The sequence below is a fragment of the Leopardus geoffroyi genome, chromosome A3 (genome assembly GCF_018350155.1).
Source record: "Leopardus geoffroyi isolate Oge1 chromosome A3, O.geoffroyi_Oge1_pat1.0, whole genome shotgun sequence".
Classification (NCBI taxonomy): domain Eukaryota; kingdom Metazoa; phylum Chordata; class Mammalia; order Carnivora; family Felidae; genus Leopardus; species Leopardus geoffroyi.
The window spans coordinates 102,113,766-102,135,786 of NC_059336.1; the positions used below are offsets into that span (position 1 = coordinate 102,113,766).

The 22,021-nt window shown below is 46.9% G+C and overlaps 1 long non-coding RNA gene across 1 annotated transcript; it reads left to right on the forward strand.

The window, feature by feature from the left end:
- Positions 1 to 437: 437 nt before the first annotated feature.
- Positions 438 to 3,477, forward strand: LOC123579728. The gene is made up of 3 exons (XR_006702921.1): positions 438 to 2,190; positions 3,099 to 3,233; positions 3,396 to 3,477. It is a non-coding gene; the product is annotated as an uncharacterized LOC123579728 (long non-coding RNA).
- The last annotated feature ends 18,544 nt before the right edge of the window (positions 3,478 to 22,021 follow it).

The following is a 22,021-nucleotide window of genomic DNA, read 5'->3' on the forward strand; positions in this document are numbered from 1 at the left end:
GGACTTCGAGGTGTGCAACCAGGCCAATGGAGTCCATGAGGCTAAGGAGGATGGTCTTCAGGAAACTAACACAGGGCACCTGGGACCAGGAACCCACAAAACAGCACAACAGCGGGAAGGAGTGGAGAAATTTGCAGATAAAGCATAATAATCAAGGTATTAGATCATGTCCCATGCCCAGTTAATCATCTTGGAAGCTCTTTTCAAAGTTGTACATTAACCTCACTTAATATGCCCCAGACACCCGAGGCTCAAGACGTTTAAACCCAAACTCCACATTTTAACCTCCCAGTATCTTATCCTCCTGTGTTGCTTATTCTAGCAAATGCTTCTGTTAGGACTTTCTGAGCCTTAGTTTTTCAATCGACAAAACAGAAGGAACCCTGCCAGCTCTGTCTCCCTCAGAGTTGACAGAATCGAATAGAGAGCTCAGAAACAGACACATTTTGCAAAATATAAAATACGAGGCAGTTCGTCAAAGCCGCAGACCTTGGTCCTCCTCTCCCTCACTGCCCATGTCAGTCACGTCCTCGCCGGCTCTCAAAGCAAGGGCTCCATCTCGCACAAAATGAGGTTGCAGTGACACTAAGTGAACTGCGATGGCCGGCCCCTGTAAGTGACAGACCCCTGCAACTCCTCATGAAGAGCCCCAGAAACGTCCCTCGGATGCAACACACAGCCATTTTCATAGAACCCCAGGGAGACTGAAACTGAACTGTTAGTATGGAACAAGGAGTTGACAACGATGGCAGGGATTTTAAGCCAGATGGGAAAGGAGAGGAGCTGCCTAGGAGGCTTGCCAAAGAGCTATTTGGAGCAAGCAGTGATGTGGTTCTAGAGCAAAGACCTTAAAGGTAATCAGCTACACCCCTCATTTCCCAGAGGAACCATTTCAACTGAGAGAGGGTGTGGTCATCAGCCTTCAAGATGGTGTCCTAGAATTCCTGCCCTTGTGTTGTCTCTCTCCCAGACTGACCAGGGCTGACCTGTGCAACCAACAGAATGTTGAGGAAATCACAATTTGTGACTGCTGAGCCTAGATCATAAAGCACATTGTGACTGCTACCTTGGATCACTCGCTCTGCGGAAAGCTAGCTTCCATGTCACAAGGACACTCAAGTGGTCCTATGGAGAGGCCCTCATGGTGAAAAATGGCAGCCTCCTGCCAACAGCCAACAAGGAACTGAGGTCTCCTGCCCATAGCCATGTGGATGAGCCATCTTGGAAGAGGACACTCCAGCCCCGGTAACCCCTTCGGATGATGCAGCCCCAGCCAATGTGTTGAGAGACTATGACTCAGAGCCTCCCAGCTACACCACTCCCACATTCCTGACCTGCAAACACAGTGAGATAATAAATGTTTGCTATTTGAATTCACCGAGCGTGGGGTTTATTTGCTATACAGCAAGAGACAACTCACACAGAGGGTGTATATCACCAAGTTATGTTCTGTATTCTCACAATGTGCCCACAATCATTATCTCATTTCATTCTGATACTTACTTGACTTCTCTGGCTCAAAGGTAGGGAAGCTGCAGGTGGGAGAGGTTAAGTAGCCTTTCCAAGTTCACACGATGCATGATGGCAGAAACAGATGAAGCAGCCAAGGATTCTAACTTCTGATATTTTCTCTGCGCACGCCGTCCAGCTGCTGAACTCACATTATGTGGATATCTGCACCATTAGCCATTTTTCTAGGACCTGCTTTGTTTTGCAAGGATTCCCTAGTGAATGTTCTAGGACGCAGATGGAGGCAGCATCACCGGTGGATGGAGAGGTTACCTCAACTTTAGCACGACCTGCGAAGCTAGACGGAGTATTCCTGGCCACCATTCAACAAGCCTCAACTGAGCGCCTGCCATATGACAAGTGTCAAAAAAGCCACATCTACAGGATGCATTTCCTAGAGGCACAGTTCAATAGAGAGCCAGGGGGTGAAAAAAAAAGAGAAAAGAAAAATAAGAAAGCTATAACATTTGAGCTTGAAATGTCACAGGGAGCCAAGGAAGTTGTCTGATGGATTGCCCTGTCATCTCCAAGCCAAAAGAAAAAAAAAATTTCAGATCCATCAATTTGTTCCTGCCCTTTTAATCCAAACAATATTTTACAGCATCAGAACGCAAAGAAATTATTTTCTTAGACATTCAACAATGCGTGTGGATTGCTGAGCACTTCACCAGAAAGCAGCAAGTGAGAACTACAAGATGTTCAAATGTCTACGCATCGTATTGATCCACATTACACGTAAAAATACACTATAATATACATGGTAGCCTATTTTGTGCCACATGTTCATTTATTTGTTCATTCACTCATTCGTGGGGACCCCACGTTCTACGTGCCCTAGACAACGAGTATGAAAGGACACCTGTATACATGTGTTCCAGCTGCCCAGGTCTAGGACCACCCCTACCCACGCTGGGCATGCTCCTTCCTCTGGACCACCCCTACCCACGCTGGGCATGCCCCTTCCTCTGGACCACCCCTACCCACGCTGGGCATGCCCCTTCCTCTGGCTTGCTTCCTGGTCAGTAGACCTATTCTCGAGCATCCTTTCTTTGGTCCATAATCTAGGATTCCACCACCTGCTCCTTGGATCAAATGTTTGGCTCTTGCACTCAGATCCTGTTGGGATATGTCTTTATTTGCAAAGTAGGCTGAAAAATTCCCTCTCCTACCACAAAAAGATGATTGGCAGCATGCAATATATGTGCAGAAGTTTAGAGAAGGACAAACCCCACAGGTTGGCTTCATAGCAAAGGCTTACAAGAGAGGCACGATTTGATGGGGCCATTTGCCAATTCTCAAACAAGGCCTTCCTCCTCTCACCCTCAGGCCTTTACTCACATTTCTGCCTCATCCAAGCAATCTTTCCTGGTCCCCCCAGCCACATTTCTCTTTCTCTGCCCCGTCATACTTGGTTCCTCTATCTCAGCGATCTGCTTCATGTTTGAATTACCCGTGTGTGCCTTTACGTCTCCCTCTACATTGTGAGTCATCATTAGGCATGATTGTGTCTATAACCCTATACAATATCTAGCACAGGGAATAATGAATCTTTATTACAATGACTGCCATTATCTACTCTCATTTAACAGATGATGGAATGAAGGCACAGAAAAATGAAATGGCTTGCTCAGGGTCATACAACTAAAAAGAGGCAGAACTGGGATTTGAACCCATGTCATCTGACTGCAGAGCCTGTGTTCTTAATGCCTTCACAAGACTGGAAGGTATTTCTTTCTAATGATTCCATACCTGCTGATCTATAATTTCTATCTAATTCTGTTTTCTAGAGGGATCTAAGTCAATAGACGGAAGCTCTATTTTTACATCCCTTAAAATACATTAAGACAGCGCTGATTATGTTTCCTCTGACTATTCTCGTCCTGCAGGTTAAATATCTCTATTCTCTCAAGAGTTCTGTAAGATTGGCTGTTTCTAACTCCCTCACCATCGTGGTCTACCTCTGCTGAATATCCTTGAGTTTGTGATAATTCTCATAGAAGATGAAACAAACTGAGGGTTGATGGGGGGGGTGGGAGGGAGGGGAGGGTGGGTGATGGGTACTGAGGAGGGCACCTTCTGGGATGAGCACTGGGTGTTGTATAGAAACCAATGTGACGATAAATTTCATTTAAAAAAAAAAAAAAAGAAGGTGAAAGCTGAAAGTAAACACAAGACTTCAGTTCAACCAGTCTGCAGTAAAGGGAAGTGATGGGTCCCTGGTGGAGGTGGGGCATATGGCAGACTAGGCCTGGAGAAAAGCGTCTCAGAGGGAGACGAGAGTGATACTGCGTCAGAGAAGGAGACAGAAAACAGGGAGTTGGTAAAGGGTTAGGGAGGCACGTTCCGGGAGAAGTCCGACGTGCCATGAAAACTAAGGGAAGAGGAAGATGAAAGAAGCAAGAGGGTGGCTCACGATGTGAGACTGTGAGTTAAGGAGAATGGGAACTGAGAAGATCGACAGATCTGGGGACGTGCATGTGAGAGCAGGTGGGAAGAAACGCAGGAGCCATGGAGGAGCAGGCAGTGAGCCAGCAGGGTGATCGTTTTGCTGTCCCTTCCGTGTTGCAAAAGGAAAGGGAGGGGGACGGTGGCTATCAGAAGGTGGAGGCAGGCAGCAGGGTCAAGTTAAAGGTTGTTGCTACGCCAAGAGCATCGGGACAGGGGAGGGTTTCCATAGAGAGGAAAGGGTGAATGGGAAGAACAAGATTGAAGTTGTTGGAGACAGTGTAAGGGGGAGAGAACCACCATGATGGAAGGTACAGAAGCAGCTCGGCGGTAGAGACAGAAGCATCGAAGGTCTGAAGGTCCAGAGGAGGGAGCTGATTATAACCTTCACTTTAGTGCTTTATGGCATGCCAGTGTCTTCCCCGTTCATTATTTCATTACATTGTCTACCAATCCTGGGAGGGAGGTGTTACTACTATTTCTAGTTTACGTGTAGGACGACCGAGGTTCAGGTAAGGTAAATGGCTTTCCCAAGGCTGAAAAAGGCATACGATTTTCTGACTTCTAGACTTTTTTTCCTGACCTTTTTGCCCGCAGCCTCTTGTGCTGTGCACCAAGGAATTCAGCAAGGTGTGAACCAAGGCCGTGCCCTACAAGGGAAGCAAGAGAAGTGGGTTTCTGGCATCATCAGACATCAAGAGAAACGGCCTAAGCTTACACTGGTCTAACGGAGCCCAGCTCCAACAATCTCTTGTATTCTGGGAAATAATAATCCATGCATTATTTTCACTAAGCTTAGTTGAGTGCCGCTGTGTTAAAGAACCAGGAGGTGAGTTAGGACTGGAGTTTTGTGTGGCCAGAGAAAGAGTAGAAGGTACAAGATGTACAAGATGAACCAGGACAGTGGCCATGCGTGGCAGAATGAACAACCAAAGAGTGAAATGCCTGCACAGAAACCCATAGCGATAAAAGGGGATCGATCCATGGAAGCAGATAGCCTGAGAAGTTCCCCAGAGTGCTGAACCCAGAATTATACACATGTGCAAGCCTGATGGCGAAAGTAGCTACAGAAACTGAGAGACTCTAGGGTTAAATGAATGTTTTGGGTGAAGTCAAAACATTGACTTTGGGTCTGGGACCGCCCCCTCCCCCCCGCAAGAAGGCTGCAAGAGAAAGCATTTTGACTTGGAGAAAGGACGTGATCAGCCAACGGAGCAATGAAACTGTCCATGAGAAATCAAGTTGGGAGGCTACTGGAACATGATTCTGGAAGCCAAGACCAGAATCCTGGCAATAAAGATGGGAAAAGATGTTATGAAAGGAAACGTGGATAAGATGTGATTATTGAGTAAAAGAGAATGAAGAAGAAGGGGGAGGTCAAGGATGACTCTTGATCATCATTAAAATGGCAGCAACATTGTTGGATAAAGAAAAATGTGAAGGGTCACAGTTTATGAGGAGAAGGGAGCATAAAAGAGCACAGGGGTATAAAATCCTTTGATAGGTATCTGGAGGTGCAGACTAAAACTCCCGACAATGGTCGAGCCTAAGCGATGAAGATTTGGACGTCATCAACAAGGAAGAGGCATGTGACTCCTTGAGAATGGGTTATAAGGGAAAGAAGAAGAGAGGTGTTATGGTCTGAGTTTTAGGTCACACCGAGGAGAGGGTGACAAGCCAGAGAACTATTTCCTAGAGTGTCAGGAAGAAGCATTTCAATTAAAAACAGGGCAATAATAAGAGATACCAGAGAAAAGGGCTGAAGGCATTAAAACTTAGAGGTGATACAGAGGCCCTAGGTGTTCTTGGGACCAGTGCCTGGGATTGGGGACAGGGAGAGTCATATTTTTGTGTGCAAAGAGTGACCTAGGTCTAGACGTGGAACAGAGGTCCAGAAAAGGAAAGACTGTGAATTTTCCTAGAGGGAAATACTTTTCCTTAGGAAGGAGAATTATAAAGGTTTAGAAATTCCTTAAATTTGATACTAAAGATTCATTAACAGCAACTAACAAAAGCCTCAGGAACTTGGAATTCTTTAAGGCAATGGCCAAACTCTCTTTGCTCCCAGAATGCTGCTCTCAAGGTGTTGCCAGGGTAAAACCAAATGCCTGGAGGCCCAGGCTACATCTTTGAGGTTGCTAAAAACTGGCCTCCATCTCGTGGTGCCACCTTGGCCTCTGAGCAGGTATGTAAATAGCTTCACCATTGTCCCCGAATCAATATACCCCTGGAGGACCTTGGCTGTAGCTACAACTTTATAGCAAATGCATGACAGGAAACCCATGAGAGTATATTTCCATCTGTGTACAAAGAATCCTTAAAGCTGCTTGCATTTTTGTGAGCTGAGAGAGCTTTGGCAGAAGAATGTCCACCCCTAGTTCTGCTAGACATCTGAGCCCAGTCAGTGACAACATTCTCTGAACCCCAACTGAACTGTGTGATCTGACCTACAAGTGTATATATGAGGACGATGGGACAAGATATTTGAAACTGTCCCAGCACATACAGGTAGAGTCCCATTTGTGTGTTAATAAGAGAGTTCCAGTTAGCCAACACGGGTTTGAGTCTTAGCAACCTCACTTACTCACTATGTGAACTTGAGCCTGTTTCAGACGTTCAGAACCAACTTCCAATCTCAGACCACCTCATGGTGTTACAGCTGTAAGATGAGCCAATCTACTAAAATGGACCATATGATATAGAAACACTTATCAATTATAAGATGCTATATTTTATTATTATGATTATTATTATTATAGTGCCAAGAAATGGCCAGGAAGCCTTTCTTTAAGTTAGACTCGAGAGCCTGGAGTTTAAACATTTGACAATGATTTTCCCTGCCTGAAATTTTTCCTCATCTGCCATTCTGAACTCAGTAATACATAGCAAGTCTCCATTTGCCAGTTATCCTCAATCATTTTTCACAGAGAAACTTCACAGCCCCGTGCCCTCTAAAATAAATTTGGAACTAAGTCAGTAGGTTTGGAGAAGAGAGTTTGGTGAGCTGAAACTAATAATTCATTCTGGGGCCTGTGTCTCATGTTCTCGTGAAGTAATTCCAAACCTTGACTCCCTTTTGGACTGGAGCTATCAGAAAACATCCATGTGGCCTTAGTCTGGGAGTGCTACAAAACACATCCTCTGGGCTCACTTCAAATGCCAGGCACTTTCCCATCCTTTCAAATACAAAATGTAATCCAGGGGCGCCTGGGTGGCGCAGTCGGTTAAGCGTCCAACTTCAGCCAGGTCACGATCTCGCGGTCCGGGAGTTCGAGCCCCGCGTCAGGCTCTGGGCTGATGGCTCAGAGCCTGGAGCCTGTTTCCGATTCTGTGTCTCCCTCTCTCTCTGCCCCTCCCCCGTTCATGCTCTGTCTCTCTCTGTCCCAAAAATAAATAAACGTTGAAAAAAAAAATTTAAAAAAAAAACAACAAAAAACAAAATGTAATCCAACCCTCAACGCAGCTTCTGGGTTGAAACGACTCGTCCTACTTAATAGATGAAGACACTGAGGACAGAAAAAAGTTCAGAATGTGCCCAAAGTCATACAAATAAGTGTCAGAGACAACATTTTAACCCCTTTCTTCATCTCCTACATTCTTTTCATTATACAACTACTATAAATTAAAAAAAAAAAAAAACACAACAGTCTCTGTGAACTAAGTGAATTATTTGGGCCTCCTTCTCATGGTATTTTGACTCAAGAGTTTCACTGAATCCTCTGGTCCATCAGCCTGAATATGACAAATTATCCCATGGAATGGACTGTGGAATTCAGAGGCAGATCCACATGTGTATGGACACCACTTAATATAGAACACAGCCAGCATTACAGATCAACCAGGGAATAATAGAGTATTCAACAAATCTTGCTGGGACAACTGGTCAACCATAAAGGAAAACTAAATTGAAATTCTACTTCACCGCATACACAAAATCAATAGAAAATGGCTTAATAATTTAAATGTGAAGAACAAACTGTAAAACTTTAGAAGAAAGTGTGGGGGAATATCTTTATGACCTCAGGATAAAAAATACTTTTATTTTAAAGCACAACATAAAAAATAAAGCTCATAAAGACAAGATTGTTAATTTTGACTGTGTTGAAATTGAGAACAAGGGTTCATCGAAATACACTATAAAGAAAATGAAAGAGACAAGTCACAAACTGCGAGAAAATATTTGCAACACATAATCAACAATAGATTTTCAGAACAGAATTTCTGAAAATCAGTACAAAAAAGACAATTTAACAGAAACAGTCCAAAGAAATCATGAGTAGTCACTCACCAGAAAGGAAAGCACAACCTGCCAATAAACATACAAAATTCATTCACCATCACAGGCAATCAGGAATATTAAAATTAAAACCACAATGGGAAACAATTTCACACCCCAATATTTGAAAGTCTGATAATACCAAGTATTGGTGAAGCCGTGGATACTCTCATTGCCGGTGGGAGTGTAATTAACACAGGACATTGAAAACCATTCAGCATCATCTAGTACATTTGAAGATAGGCATACCCTATGACCCTGAATTTATACTCCTAAGTCTGTAACACACACGCACACACACACACACACACACACACACACACACACACACACAGAGCACTTTACCTGTGCAGCAAGAGACATTGAAAAGAATGTCCATAGCAGAATAGCTATCATAGAAAAATATACTGGAAACAAATCAACAAAGCAAATGTTCATTAACAGGAAAATGGATAAATAACTTTTGGTATATTCCTACACTAAAATAGCATATAGCTATGGAAAGAAAGTATAGATGCAAACGTCAACACACAGGGCAAACATATTCTTGAACACAACGAGAAAAAGGTAAACTGCTCTAGAATATACATATTTTGTGACACCATTTACTATAAAATTCAAAAATGTGAAATAATGAACAATCTATTGTTTGGAACATATAGCTTTGAGGCCAACTGTAAAGAAAAGTGAAAAATATAATGAATCTAGAACTTGGGATTGTGGCTGCTTGTGGTCTTTATACTACTCTTCATTCTATCAGTCTTTACACCTTACATATGTCATCTAGGCTGTGTTGTGAGTATGAATTTGGTAGAGGACCCAGACAAGGAAAATTAATATTTGTAACTTAGAGTATGCAGTCTTCTAGCACGTTGGGCACACCCCAATCCAATACTAGCTCTAAGCTCCTCTTCTTGAAGTCCGTGTAGCCAGTGCCTGGCACAACAGCTAGAGCCCTACGGACGCATAAGAATAACTTAACGAGGGAATTAATATGGGAGGGCTGATTGAAGGGACGGGTGGCTGGACAGATGGATGCGGAATGAGGTGGACAGCTCAAAGCCTAAATAAGATGAAGGTATTCCATAGAGACTCTGGGGCAACTTAGGGAGAGAAGCAGGAGGCTAAGACGAGATCTGCAACCAGAATCTTATTTCTCTTATCTCCTGAGTGCACTTAATCAGATAAAATCAGGATCCCCTAATTTAACATAAGCCTAAATGAACCTCTGCTTTATTGAAAGAAAAGAGGACTATGAGTCTACTACTGCTCAAGCCTCCTGCCACTGGTCAGCTTGGAGAATCACCTCTTCTTTCTTGACCCTCCTATGCCTTGCCCTGACCCTTGCTCCCCAATCCAAGCTGATTCAATCTCCCGATGCATTTTGATTGTGAACGCTGTTTTCTGATTTTCAGGCTTGATGCCCTCTGGGCCCTCAGGGTGATAAGTTTGATGAAGGGAAATGTGTTTTATTCATCTGTTAATCCTGCACCTATTACAACAGTTGGTAGATCACACATGCTGGACAGAACTTCTTTTGAGATAGACGCTGGGACGCAGACTATTAAAAGCAGTGAATCTACAGTCAAGAACTTCAAAACTCAAGTATTAATAGACTGACAGAGTAGGGATCTCAAAATCAGAAAAAAGGGCCCAAATACAAAGTAGACTCTAGGCTGATTGTGGCTAAGATGTAAAAAAGCAATTGAAACCAAGCCCTGAAGTCTTGCTGAGTCCCCTGCTAAGCCAAGCAAGTCTGATGCACATAAGATACCTTGCAGACCACATACAGCCCAGGGGAGAAATTGGCTCCATAAAGTTTAGACTGGGATATCTTTGGAAGATTAAATAAAAGTTAGGTTTGTGGAAATACGACATTCGAGAGGAAAAAAAAAATTTTTTTTTTTTTTTGGTCTTTATCCTCGGAAAACACGTCAGTGTTTGGAAGAGATGGGCAGCTGACAAGGCCAGGAAGAGGTGCAGAAATGCAAGCAGGTGAATGAGGAGGGTAGAGAGGTCATCCACAGAGACGTGTGAACCTTGGATGGAATTAATCATGCCTCTAATCACTCAGGGTCCTGTCTGAATTGATCCTATATTAATTGCGGTGCAGTTACCAAACTCAGTTGAAATTCTTCTAGCACATACTGCGGGAAACTCCCCTTCTAAAGATCTATTCAAGTTGCTTTACTTTGCTTATACATCAAATACTCCTTTGCAGACAAATGTAAAAGGAGAACTTGAGGAAGAGACCAGGTTAGAACTCACAGCAGGTTCTGATGATGTCTTTCCTTCTTCCTTTTTGGAATAGCCCCAGATCTTGGCTAGGTTAGCCTAATTTGTGAAAGCTCGTGTTTTTCAACTCCTGGATGAAATGCCTCACAAAAGCAGCAACAGTCAAGCATTTATGACCTATTGACCACTCACTGCAGGCTGACACTATCTTAATCCTCGAACCTCTGTTATGTTTGTAATAATCATGATAGTACCCTCATGTGAGGATTATCACCCCATTTTCTATATGAGAAAACTGAATTTTGAGAGATAAAGTAGGTTATACTGAGTGATAGAGAAGAGGTTAATCTCCAGAGCCATCTGATTTAATCTCCTACTAGATGCTATTCATAAAGACATTTCTAAGGAACGCCGTGTTCTTTACAAGGATCTCTACCTACTTTGAGGGCAAAAAACAACTGCCATTAGACCATGGGAAGCATGTGAGCCAAACTTAGCACAAAGATGGGCATCGTGCCACTCAATATGTCTGCTGATTGAGTTTTATTTGGAGTCCACATAGAGCATCATGGCTTTGAGAATGTCAACCAGTGAAGACATCCGACTTCTTCACTTTCCTCTTCTTTCTCTTCCACTTTTCCTTTCATTCCTTCCCACCTGCCTTCCACTAAATGAACATTTACAAGCACTACTATCTACAAGCTATGTGCTAAGAGCGGAGACACAGAGATAAAGGAGACATAGACCCAGACTCAGGGACCTTGGTGTCTAGACATGGGAACACCATGGCAGCGCAGTGCAAGAAAGGCCACTCAAACTCAAGTTAGAGTAGACAGTCAAATCCAGTCCCTTCTCTGTGTTCACCATTAGACCACAGGGCAGTGTTTCCAAATGGGACAGAATTCTCAGGCCAATTCTCAACTGGCCGGTGAGGACAGTTCTGCAGAGGAAGCAAACCACACATTACATAGAGGAAGGACAGTGAGACCACACAAAGGAAGGACCATCTAACCAGGGGTAGAAACAGAGGGGTAGGGAGAGAGGCAGACAAGTTCCAGGAAAAGGGGAGGGGGTTGGAGGCCCCAGGAAGCAACGTAGTGATCAACAAAATGCCTCCCTGACCAGTCACCACCCACTCCCACACTCGGCCCCTTGCCTTTCAAGGAACACTTTGACTTCTCTCTGTCCTTAATCTTGTAAATAAGAATGGAAAATGTAAATTGCGTCTGTGCTGGAGAGCAGGACAGAGACAGAGCCTGCCTGTCGAGTGGAGGGGAAGATCCATTCCAATATTTATTTATTATTATTATTTCGAGGAGAGGGGGAAAAAAAAGCCAGAAATATTTCCAAAATGTCAACACTATTAAGGAAATCTGAACACCTTAATCCATTTAAATGTCAGCTAGAACCAAGCGCGGGTTTTCGGGAGGGGAGAATGAGGAAGTAAGGAGGGGCAGAGGGAATGAATGCCAGATTCCACATAATCTATCAAAGTTTCTTTCTTTTCTTAATATATTAAATATTAAATGCTTCTTTGCATCTGAGTGAGAGAGGAGAGAGAGAGGGACCAGGGTGGAACTCATAAATGCCTAGATAATTGGTTTTGAGGGTTTTTTTTTCTTCTTTCTTTCTTTCTTCTTGGCGGATTCTCAATTTCCCTATAAAAGAGAAAATTCATTTCCAGCCGCTAATGTAATGTCAGCGTGCTGTTTACTAAGCATGGATGATGTATAGGGGGACACTACTTTCAGAGGACTACTTAATGATGCATAGAATTAAATCCTGAGCTCCTCAGCTGAGCCTCCTCCCTCCCTCCTGGTTCCCAGGCTCCCAGTGCATCTTGGGAGGAGCCGGGTTGGCATAACCTGCCTCCGTGGTTGCTACAATTCTGGGGTCTCTGCTGAGGAAGCTTGAAAAGAGCCCCTTACCCTCGGCGGACACATTTGCCCCTGGTGGAGCCTGGGATGAGCTCCTGGGCAGTAAGAAGCTGACAGAGGAGGGGGGAGATGGCTGCCCAGTGCTGAGGGGACAGGCGTAGGGTGTTCATGAGGGAGCACGAGGTGTGGGTTGTGGGGGATACAGGGGTGAGAGGGGGCAGGGCCAAGTTGGAGAGCCCTGGTAAGGAAAGGGCCGTCCAGGAAGAGGTGGAGGTGGAGCTTCTCTGAGCTAGCCCTCTGGCCTCTGGAAATCACAGCATTCAGATGTCAAGGAAAATAGATGGGGGCAATTCAGCTGCGTCCCCGGGACTTGTGAGGCTGCCATTGCCAAGGCAGCACCTTAGTCCTTCCCCTGCACCAGCCCGGCATTTGTGTCCGCTCCCGCTGCTCTCCCAGGAGGTCTGAGCCGGCCTGGTGTCCCCTGAGGGACAGCACCTTGCAGTGAGACTGCCTGGCTCCCTGCCCTGGGGAAGCGACCCAGCCAGGCCACCTGAAGAGACCCGCTAGCTTTGGCTGGCTGGCTTGGTCACCAGGAATGGGGAGAGAAGGTAGGAAGGTAGACATTGGGGTCAGTAGTGGGCTGAGGGGAAAGGGGGCAATTCAGCATTTCCAGGGTGGGTGTGTGGAGGGGTAACCAGACACACGGTCCCTTCTGAATCTCCTCCGGGGCTGCTTTGGCCTCCGTCATCCTACTGAAGCTGCTCGCCCTTCTCCCCCCGGGTAAACTGGGCGGCCTCGTTTTCTTTGTTCTCCTGAGCATTTGATATCACTGACCACTCCCTCCTTCTGGCAACCCTCTACTCCTTTGGCATCCTCGACACTGTTCTACTTCTGACAGCTCATTGCTCTGTATCCCTCGTGGGTGCCTTTTGTTCCTCCAGTCTGCACACCGTAGACTTTCTGTGGGCATCTTTCTTGATGGCTCGTTCCTTCTGTATTTTCACGCCCTCTGTAGGTTCCTGTGTTTCAAGGCTCCAAGTTGATCTCTCTCATCTAACCACTCTCCTGGGCTCTGAGGGCACAGTTGCAGCCATTTCTGAGGCACCTTGACATAGGTGTCCTGCTCTCGCGGCCCATTCTGAGGGCACAGTTGCAGCCATTTCTGAGGCACCTTGACATAGGTGTCCTGCTCTCGCGGCCCATTCGGTATCACCTCCTTTTGTCAGCTACCCTTCCCAGTGCCCATTCTGCCCACGCAATTGCCATTTGTCTAGGCTCTTGGATCGGAAAACACGAGTCATCGTTGTCTCTCTTCTCATTTATCAACGTTTTTGAGGGTCCCCTGGATTCTCTCTTTTCTACTCATCCCCTGACCCAACATCACCCTGATTCGGCTCTTATGCCTGGACTCCTGCCAAGGACTCAGGTTTTACCTGCCCCTGGTCTAACCATCCCCATCCATCCTGAACTCTGAGGCCTGGCTCATCTTCACAAAACACCATTTCCACTAAGTCATTTCACAGGGGCTGGTCACCAGCCACTCACTTGTTTTCCAGACTGCACTGCCCTGAGCAGACCCCACTTCGAAGGAGAATCAAGGCCCAGGGGAGTACCATTAAGCACGAGTCAGGAGTGGCAGGAATCCCCAGGCAAAGCCCCCTGTTGAAGAAACTGAGAGTTTCCAACCTGGAAGAAGAGAAGCTAAAAATTTAACCTGAAACTGAAAACCTGAAGAGCTAGCCTTTGCAGCCGAGGGAGAGACGGAGAGATGTTGATGGACGTAGAGGGATGGTTCTGGAGCCAGTGGACGCAAGAGATAATCAGGTAGATTCGGCAAAACTTTCCATAGTCGGAGATATCTGAAGATGAAGTTAGCTGCTCCTGTTCTGTATGTATTCCTACAAAGATTGACGGTCACGTGTGAAGATATGTTAAGAGAAATCCACACGAGGGGCGCTGAGGAAGAGCTTTCTTAGGAGGGCTTTACAGTTCCTCTTCCCCCCCCCCCCCCACCCCTGCCCTCAGAGGTCCTGTGCTATTTTACCTGACTTCAAGGCCCTCTTTCAACTGACCCCACCTCTGTATCCATCTTCTTTCCCAGCAACCCAGCCTCTATCCGGGCAGGCCAGAATCTTCACTGTCCCCACAAGCCTCAGGGCAAATCTCTGCTCACGTGGCTTCCCTGCAAACGGTCTCTCGCTGATCCTTCAGGCCCACCTCCCGCAGGAAGCCCACCAGGTTTCTCTGCTCTCTCCCATCTTTGACTCACAGCCACTCAACCACGTGATCTTATACTGTACTCCCTGTCTCCACCCTCAAAGTTTCTTAAGCGTGAATCACGCTGACCTGTAACACATGAATTGCAATGCTCCTTCTGCAGTCTGTCAGCATCTAACACAGATCCTGGCACACACTGGCCATCAACAAGTCCTTGTTCAGTTGACTGATTAAACACAATTCCATAGAGGCGCCTGGGTGGCTCAGTTGGTTAAGTCTCCAACGCTTGATTTCGGCTCAGGTCATCAACTCATGGTTTGTGGGATTGAGCCCCTGTAGGGCTCTGCACGATAGTGCGGAACCTGCTTGGGATTCTCTCTCTCTCTGCCCTTCCCCCGCTCCCCGCCAAAAATAAATAAATAAACTTAAAAAAAAAAAACATTTAAACCCTATTCCATAGACATTTTTCCTGCCTACCTCGAGCCTTGCTTTGTTAGCCTTGCCAGTCAAAAAAACATCATCCAAAGACAGAGTCTGTGCATGGCTCTTCATCACATATGGAATAAAATGCCAGCCCCTGAGTTTGACACCCAGATCACCTTGCATCCTGATCATAAGCTACTTTCAAAACCCTCCTGGATCCCTCACGACCAACCCACACTTTCGCTCTGAGCATATCATACTGCCAGTATTCCCTGCCTGGAATATGCCCTTCCCATCTTTGTTCATCTGGAAAATTCCTATTCGCTCTCCAAAAGGCAACTCAGAAATCACCTTCTCGGCGAAGCTTTTACTGATGACCTCTAAGGCGGCTCCTTTGCTCTCTCCTCTGTGCTCCCATGACACTTTGGGCAGATCTCCATTATATTGCTCACCATATTTTATTATAGTTAATTGTGTACACATCTGCCTTCCCCACTGTATGATGTGCTTGCCCTTCAAGGGCAAGGACAATGTCTTACCCATCTCTCATCCCTTTGGAACCCAGCAGAGTGTGAGGCATATAGTAAGTATTTAATTAATAAGGAAAGAGAGAGGGAAGGGACAGAAGGAGAGGGAGGGATGGAGTAAGGGATAGAGGGGAAGAAAGAAAAGAGAGAAAAATCATGGGCATTAGGGACGTGGTGACAAGGATCTGATGAGGCATGTAGGCCTGACCCACAGGTTATATGTGACCAAGGAAGAAAACACTTTGTGAGACTGAAAAAAGATCTTTGCCTTCTCTCTGAAACACCCACTCTCATATATGGTTATAGCTTTCTCACAGTATAGTCCATGACAATTAAAGCAAATCTGCCTCCCTTCCAGGACGCTGATATCTCCCTGTGCAAAAGTGGGGAGACAGAGTTTCCATGAAGGCTAGAGATCCTGAGTGACGGGATAGGGTAGTGTGGTGCAGGGACTCAGGAGCATGGGCTGTCCCAGAGCTGTGTAGGTGACATCAGAGATACCTGTCTCCCAATTCCCTATCTGATCCTCGCTTCTAGCCGAGTGATAGGCTTCCCAGAAACATTTTGAACAGAGTCTGTAAGAGTTTGTACCTAAACAAGCATGTCCAGTGAGCTATTCGGTGGTTCCTCATGGAAGCCCATTTGTGAGAAAGAGTGACAGGACCGTCATGAGATAATTTACCATTAGGAAGCAAGTCCCTTATGGGGAACCAGACTCAGCAGCCGAACCAAGGGTTAATGAGTCACGGTGGTATTGTATGTGGCATTTGTATTACTTCAGGGACTTGTCCCGACTCAGCTGTCCTGAGGATACAAGGAGAAAAAGTTCTGTGTTTGTAAATTGAGAGAAGCGTTCCAGTAAATTCTGATCCTTTGGAAGTGCAGACAACCTCGCTTTGAGATGTCCCTCAACTGAGCCCGGAGGGCACAGTGTTCTCACTTCCTAAGAGCATCAGTGGTTGAGCTGGTCTGCAGTCGCTTTGGATAACCAAGCCCCCAGATGTGCATTTCTGGGAAGAGCAAAGACTTCTGCTCCCACCAGTGGACGTGACAGCCCCAAATCGCAAGCCAGCGTCATAGTAGCCCAACCAAAATGCCTGCAAAAGCTACCTCTTGGGTAGTTCAAAACTGTTTAAGAGGAGGGGCGCCTGGGTGGCTCAGTCGGTTAAGTGTCCGACTTCAGCTCAGGTCATGAACTTGCGGTCCGTGAGTTCGAGCCCCACGTCAGGCTCTGGGCTGATGGCTCAGAGCCTGGAGCCTGCTTCCGATTCTGTGTCTCCCTCTCTCTCTGCCCCTCCCCTGTTCACGCTCTGTCTCTCTCTGTCTCAAAAATAAATAAAACGTTAAAAAAAATTAAAAAAAAAAACTGTTTAAGAGGAGGAAGAGATTGCTTGAGCAGAAGGGAGCCCAAAGGCTGCAAGGTCAAAATTATTATTAAGCTGTCATCATCGGGACCCACGCATTAGTGGGACTCAAGCGATTGAGGTTAGTTTAGTTGTTGTCATTGTTGCTTTACCTTTTTTTTTTTTTTTTTTTAAATACGGAGGGTGATCATTCAAGGTCAGAGAAGAGAAAATAAAATAACCCTGACAGATTCAAGTCAGGACGCCTGCAGCCAGGTTGTTCTTCAAGTTCAGGCTCTGCGAGTGGGACATGCACCCCCCCCCCCCCGAGGATGAGAGGTTCCACCTGGGAGCCCTGGCGTGAGTCCTGAGAGTCAAGTGTACTGGGGATGAGATGGTAAGAGTGGGAGGCAGAGCCCAAGGCCTGCCTCAAGTGTGTCTGAACAGTTCTTCCCACCCGTAGGGGCTCCTCGGCCTCGGCAGAGACAGATCTCAAGGCATCTCTAGGAAACAGACACCTTGTCATCAGCTGGTCCAGCCAAGAGCTCTGATCAGTGCCTGGTCCTGAGGCTTCAGCACAGCCAGTATTTGTCTTCGTGCTATTTTCTGAAACCCTGGGTCTTCTCATCGAATATGAATTCCTTTAGGTGATGTCTTGTTGATTTTTCCCTCTAACATGCTGTCCTTGATACAATATCCTAATTTCTCTCCCTTCCCATCTCTTCCACAGTCCAACCCACCTCCATTTCTATGCCCTCTGCCTTGAAAACACTACTCTGGCCCAAGGAGAAAGTGAACACCACACACAATCTGCCCTTCCGATGGTTTGGGTGCCCCTCCGTTCGGTGCTTCTGTCTCCCAAGTTGTCGGGGTGGTGCCAATGCCTCCCAACCTGGCCTGCCAGGCTCAGGCCCGTCTCTCCCCTCGGCCCCACGACCTCCCGCCCATCCCAGAATCTAACACCACGTATCCAAGGGTCCTATAAACTCCTCTGGGTCTAAATGTTAATGGCTAATGTGAGTAAATGAGTTACATCTCCCTGGAGCCTTTTGAAGTCATGTGGCAAGAGATTTTTCACTCATATCCTTACTATTAGGAAGGCTCCAGAGACACCCACATTTTAGTTCTGGGGAAAGTACCACAATCACACTGCTGGGAGAGCTGTGCATCCTGAGTGACACGGCCACACCTACCCCACACCTCCTCTCATACCCTATCCTGCTCAGTCTCTCCTTGTCTCACATTTACCCTTTTGCGCTTACCTGCGTTCGAAAATAATTCCATGGATTTTTTTTTTCAAGGGTAAAAGATAAAAAGACTTTGAAAGGTCCTATATTGGGGCTGTGACAAAACAAAGGAAACTTCATCCCTGTGGATTAACTTTGAGACAGTTATAAGTAACTAAAATGAGAAATTTGGGATGGAAAGAGTTTCTCAGCTGCTAGAATCACAGCTAAGAGTGGAAGCCAGGCCCTTCACAAAGAAGGGATGGGAGGCAGCACTGAGGAAAGTGAGGAGTGAATAAACCTTGTCAGACTGGGAAATGAGACAGGAGACTCTACTCCAAACCTTCCTCTGGCCGTTAAGGCTCACTTTCAGATCCTCCCACCGTGATGCTTCCCACACATCATGTGAAACAACACAAGGGGCCCCAGGGAGCGGGGCAGGGAGAGGAGCAGGCCGCCCGGACTCCAAAGATCTCAGTCCAAAGTCTGCCGAGGCGTTTTTCTCCCAGGTTGGGATTTGGGGAAAAAGTGCTTCAGTTTCCTTATTTGTAAACCATAATAATCAAAGCTGACAGCCACTGGGCCTTCTCTATATGGCAGACATTGCAAAGTTCTTTGCACACATTCACTTGCTCCTCATGACAACGCCATGGGCTGGGTCCTGGTAGAGATCCCATTATACAGATGAGCAAACTAAGGCTTGGAGAGACTAAGTAACCAACCAGCCAGAGGTTCTAAACCCAAGTCTGCTTATTTTTCTACACTGCTTTCCTGGAGGCTTGCTTAGCGGGCCCACGCACCTCATCACTCCCTTGGAAGGCAGACAAGGCGCTGGGCCTTCTCCCCCTCAGCAGGCTTGGGGGCAGAAAGAGAGTAAGCCAGCTTCCTTGGGCCCAGGTTGGTCAAGTGAGGCCAGCCAGTGACCACAGTCCGTGCCCCAGGACAACATCTTCTGGTTTGTAAGTTACCTTACATGTATGTGCTTCCTTTGGGCTTCTCAGCAGTCTTAATAGGTTAGTAAACAGAGCAAGATTTCTGCGTCTACGAAACGAGATAAAATTTCCTGCGTCGCAGGGTCAGTGTGAAGATTAAGATTAGGAGAGCCCCCGGAACAACATCGGGCGCAGAAATGACTCTTTTAACAAAGGTGACTTCCCATCCCCACTCTCTCCCAAGTGACAGCACTAATGAGCAGCTGGGGCTGCAGTCTTACTAGTGGAGTCCTCCCTACCACCCCCCCCTTCCCACACTCCCCCCAGCCTTCCTCCCTGGAAGCAAGCATGTCTTGGCATCCCGAGCCTCTTCTCTGGGCTACCAGTCCTAAATGAGCTTTCAACAAATACTGCGTTTCCAGACAAGAATCGAAAAGAAGATCCCAGGTTTGGAATGGGTAAGGGATCCTTTGGGTGGACAGGACACAGAGCTTCTAGAGCGGAAAGGGCTCAGGGCGCTGAGGGGGACAAAGGTACATGGCTCTGAGAGACAGGCAGGTGAGTGCACGTACACAGTGGCGTCACATGTACGCACACACGCACACACACCAGCTAGGGGCCTGGGCAGAGCGTGTGCGTCTGACAATAGCGGTCTCTGCAAATGAGTCCCTGCTCATGCTCAAAAAGAGCTGTCCAGGCAGCCTGTGTTCCAGAAAACACTCATTCTTTTCCAGGGGATGTTTAGAACATATATCATCATAGACGTGCGGTATATATGAACATCAATGCCTCGGTTGAAACGTCATCCCGTGTGCTGAGGACCAGCCCCCTTGGCCTGCCCTGTAGCCTCCTCAGCTGCCACTGAGGTACCTCCACAGTTCCTTAGGGTCCTTGGAATGTACTTTGGAAAACAGCTTAAACTAGAGAAGAAAGAAATGCAGGGTTTAGGATTGGGAGGCAGGGGACTGTGGTTGACCCTTGGCTCACATGATGCCACCAGTTGCCAATGTGGCTCTGAAGGAGCAGGTTGGCTGGGTCTCTAGCGACTTGGCAGAGTCCCCACACCAGTACTGGGCTGTCACATCCACGTTCCTTGCTTTGTGTGAGACTAACAGCCCCCTGCTTTATTTGGGCCACTGCCGGTTGGATTTCCTGTTCCGTGCAGGTCGACTCAGGCTCGAACTGATCGATCACGCCATCCATTCCCTTCTTGCCTCCTGCATCCTAGGCTGACGACCCAATCGGAGGTCCACTCTTACCCCTGGTCCAGTTCCTAACTTGACATTTATTCTCTCCCTCACACATCATTCAGGTTCCCTCCCTGCCAGATTCATCACAGTAAGCATCCTCAGGTCTCAGCTCCTTGCCTGGTACACAGGAGGCCCTCGGGGAATACTTCTGAAGCAGACAAAGGAATGATCTCACTAGCCCTGCTTTGTTCCCACTATCCTGTGGCTGCCCAACCTACAACTCAAACTCTGACCCCTTGCCCCGCTCCGATCTCATATTTCTTATTGTCTATGGAAGATCTCTATTTGGTTGACCTTCCAACCCCTGCCACAAAACTTGTCTAAAGCAGAGCTCGTTAACTTTCCTTCCCAACCAGGGCCCCTTCCCACCTTCCCGATTATTGCTAGCAGCGCAATTAGCCTTAGGACCGCATGGTCATTGCTCTTTTTTCTCCTTTCTTGGCATCTCCTCCTTCTTTGGATCCCGCCCGTTTTTTCTCAGCGTGGACTCCCAGACTCCCGTTCTCTGATCTCACAGCCCACTCCTGATCCAGGCACATTACTCTGTGCCAGGAGCAACGGAGTCTTTCCTTCATGCTTTGCACTGACCCCTGGCACCTGCCAGGCACAGCCATTGCCTGTTCCTTGACGCAGATGTATGGCAAGCGAGTGTTGGATGCGTGCATGATGAAGGGATGCGGGAATGAATGGATGGCCCTACACTGGCTTCCTCTTGAGGAGAAGGGTCATCTGTGTTCTCTCTTCCCAAGGTTAACACGGTAATTCTGAAGACTGCCTGGAGGCTCTTCTTAATTCTTCGTTTGTTTCACCCTCAAAACCAATATGGAAACTGTTCCCCACTCCTCACCCTCATCATGCACTCTCCCCTTCTCCTGATTCTAGACCACTGCCCTTCACTGAGTGGCATCCATATGACAGCTGGGGAAGGGGCCGTGATGGGGCATCGTTGGGGACCTCACACCCTGCCTGCGGGAACAGACGGTCCCAGCCAGATGTCTCCCAGCCCATCCACTCGGCAAAGGGAGCTTTTCCTGCTTCTGTGTTCCCCAGATTCTTTCTTCACCTCTGTCCAGGGAACACTTCAAAGCTTCTTGCTCTCTTCAATGTTTACCCTGTGATGCTATCTTCCAAACAAATAAATAACAAAAAAAGAAGGAAAGAAGAAATAATTCCTTCATAAAAGCAAGGCCAGCTCAAGTTTCTCACCACCCACCCCCATTGTAGACCCCAAAACCGAAGCCACCTGAAAGCACTTGTCACATGAAGAATGGGGCAGAGGATCTTGCCCCATTGGCATATTATATGTCTGGGACGAGTCTTTGGGTTCCCGTAACCCCTGATGCTCAAAGCCTAACTATGTTGACTGGTTTATGCAGGGCTATGAAGCTTCCTGAGGAAGTAGTCTGGGATTTGGACATATACAGGCATGTCTGGTGACAATGATGGGGTCTTCACGAAGGCCAAATTGCAGTGAGAAAACGAAAGGATATAGATCCGGGAGAGGGGTGGAATGCACCACCATTCTGGATCAGTCTGGACACAGGACCCGGGCAGCAGATGGAAATGGCTCTGCACAGAACACGGCCAACACCGAGCTCACTCGGTCCAGCCATCTTAGTGGCCTAGATGCTCTTTTGCAAAGAAAAGGCCAAATGCATGAACAATTAAAAGAGATTTAACACCTTGGGGTTCAAGGAACTCAGTAAAGGAGTCACAGAAGAAGGGGCTGGGGCGCCTGGGTGGCTCAGTCGGTTAAACATC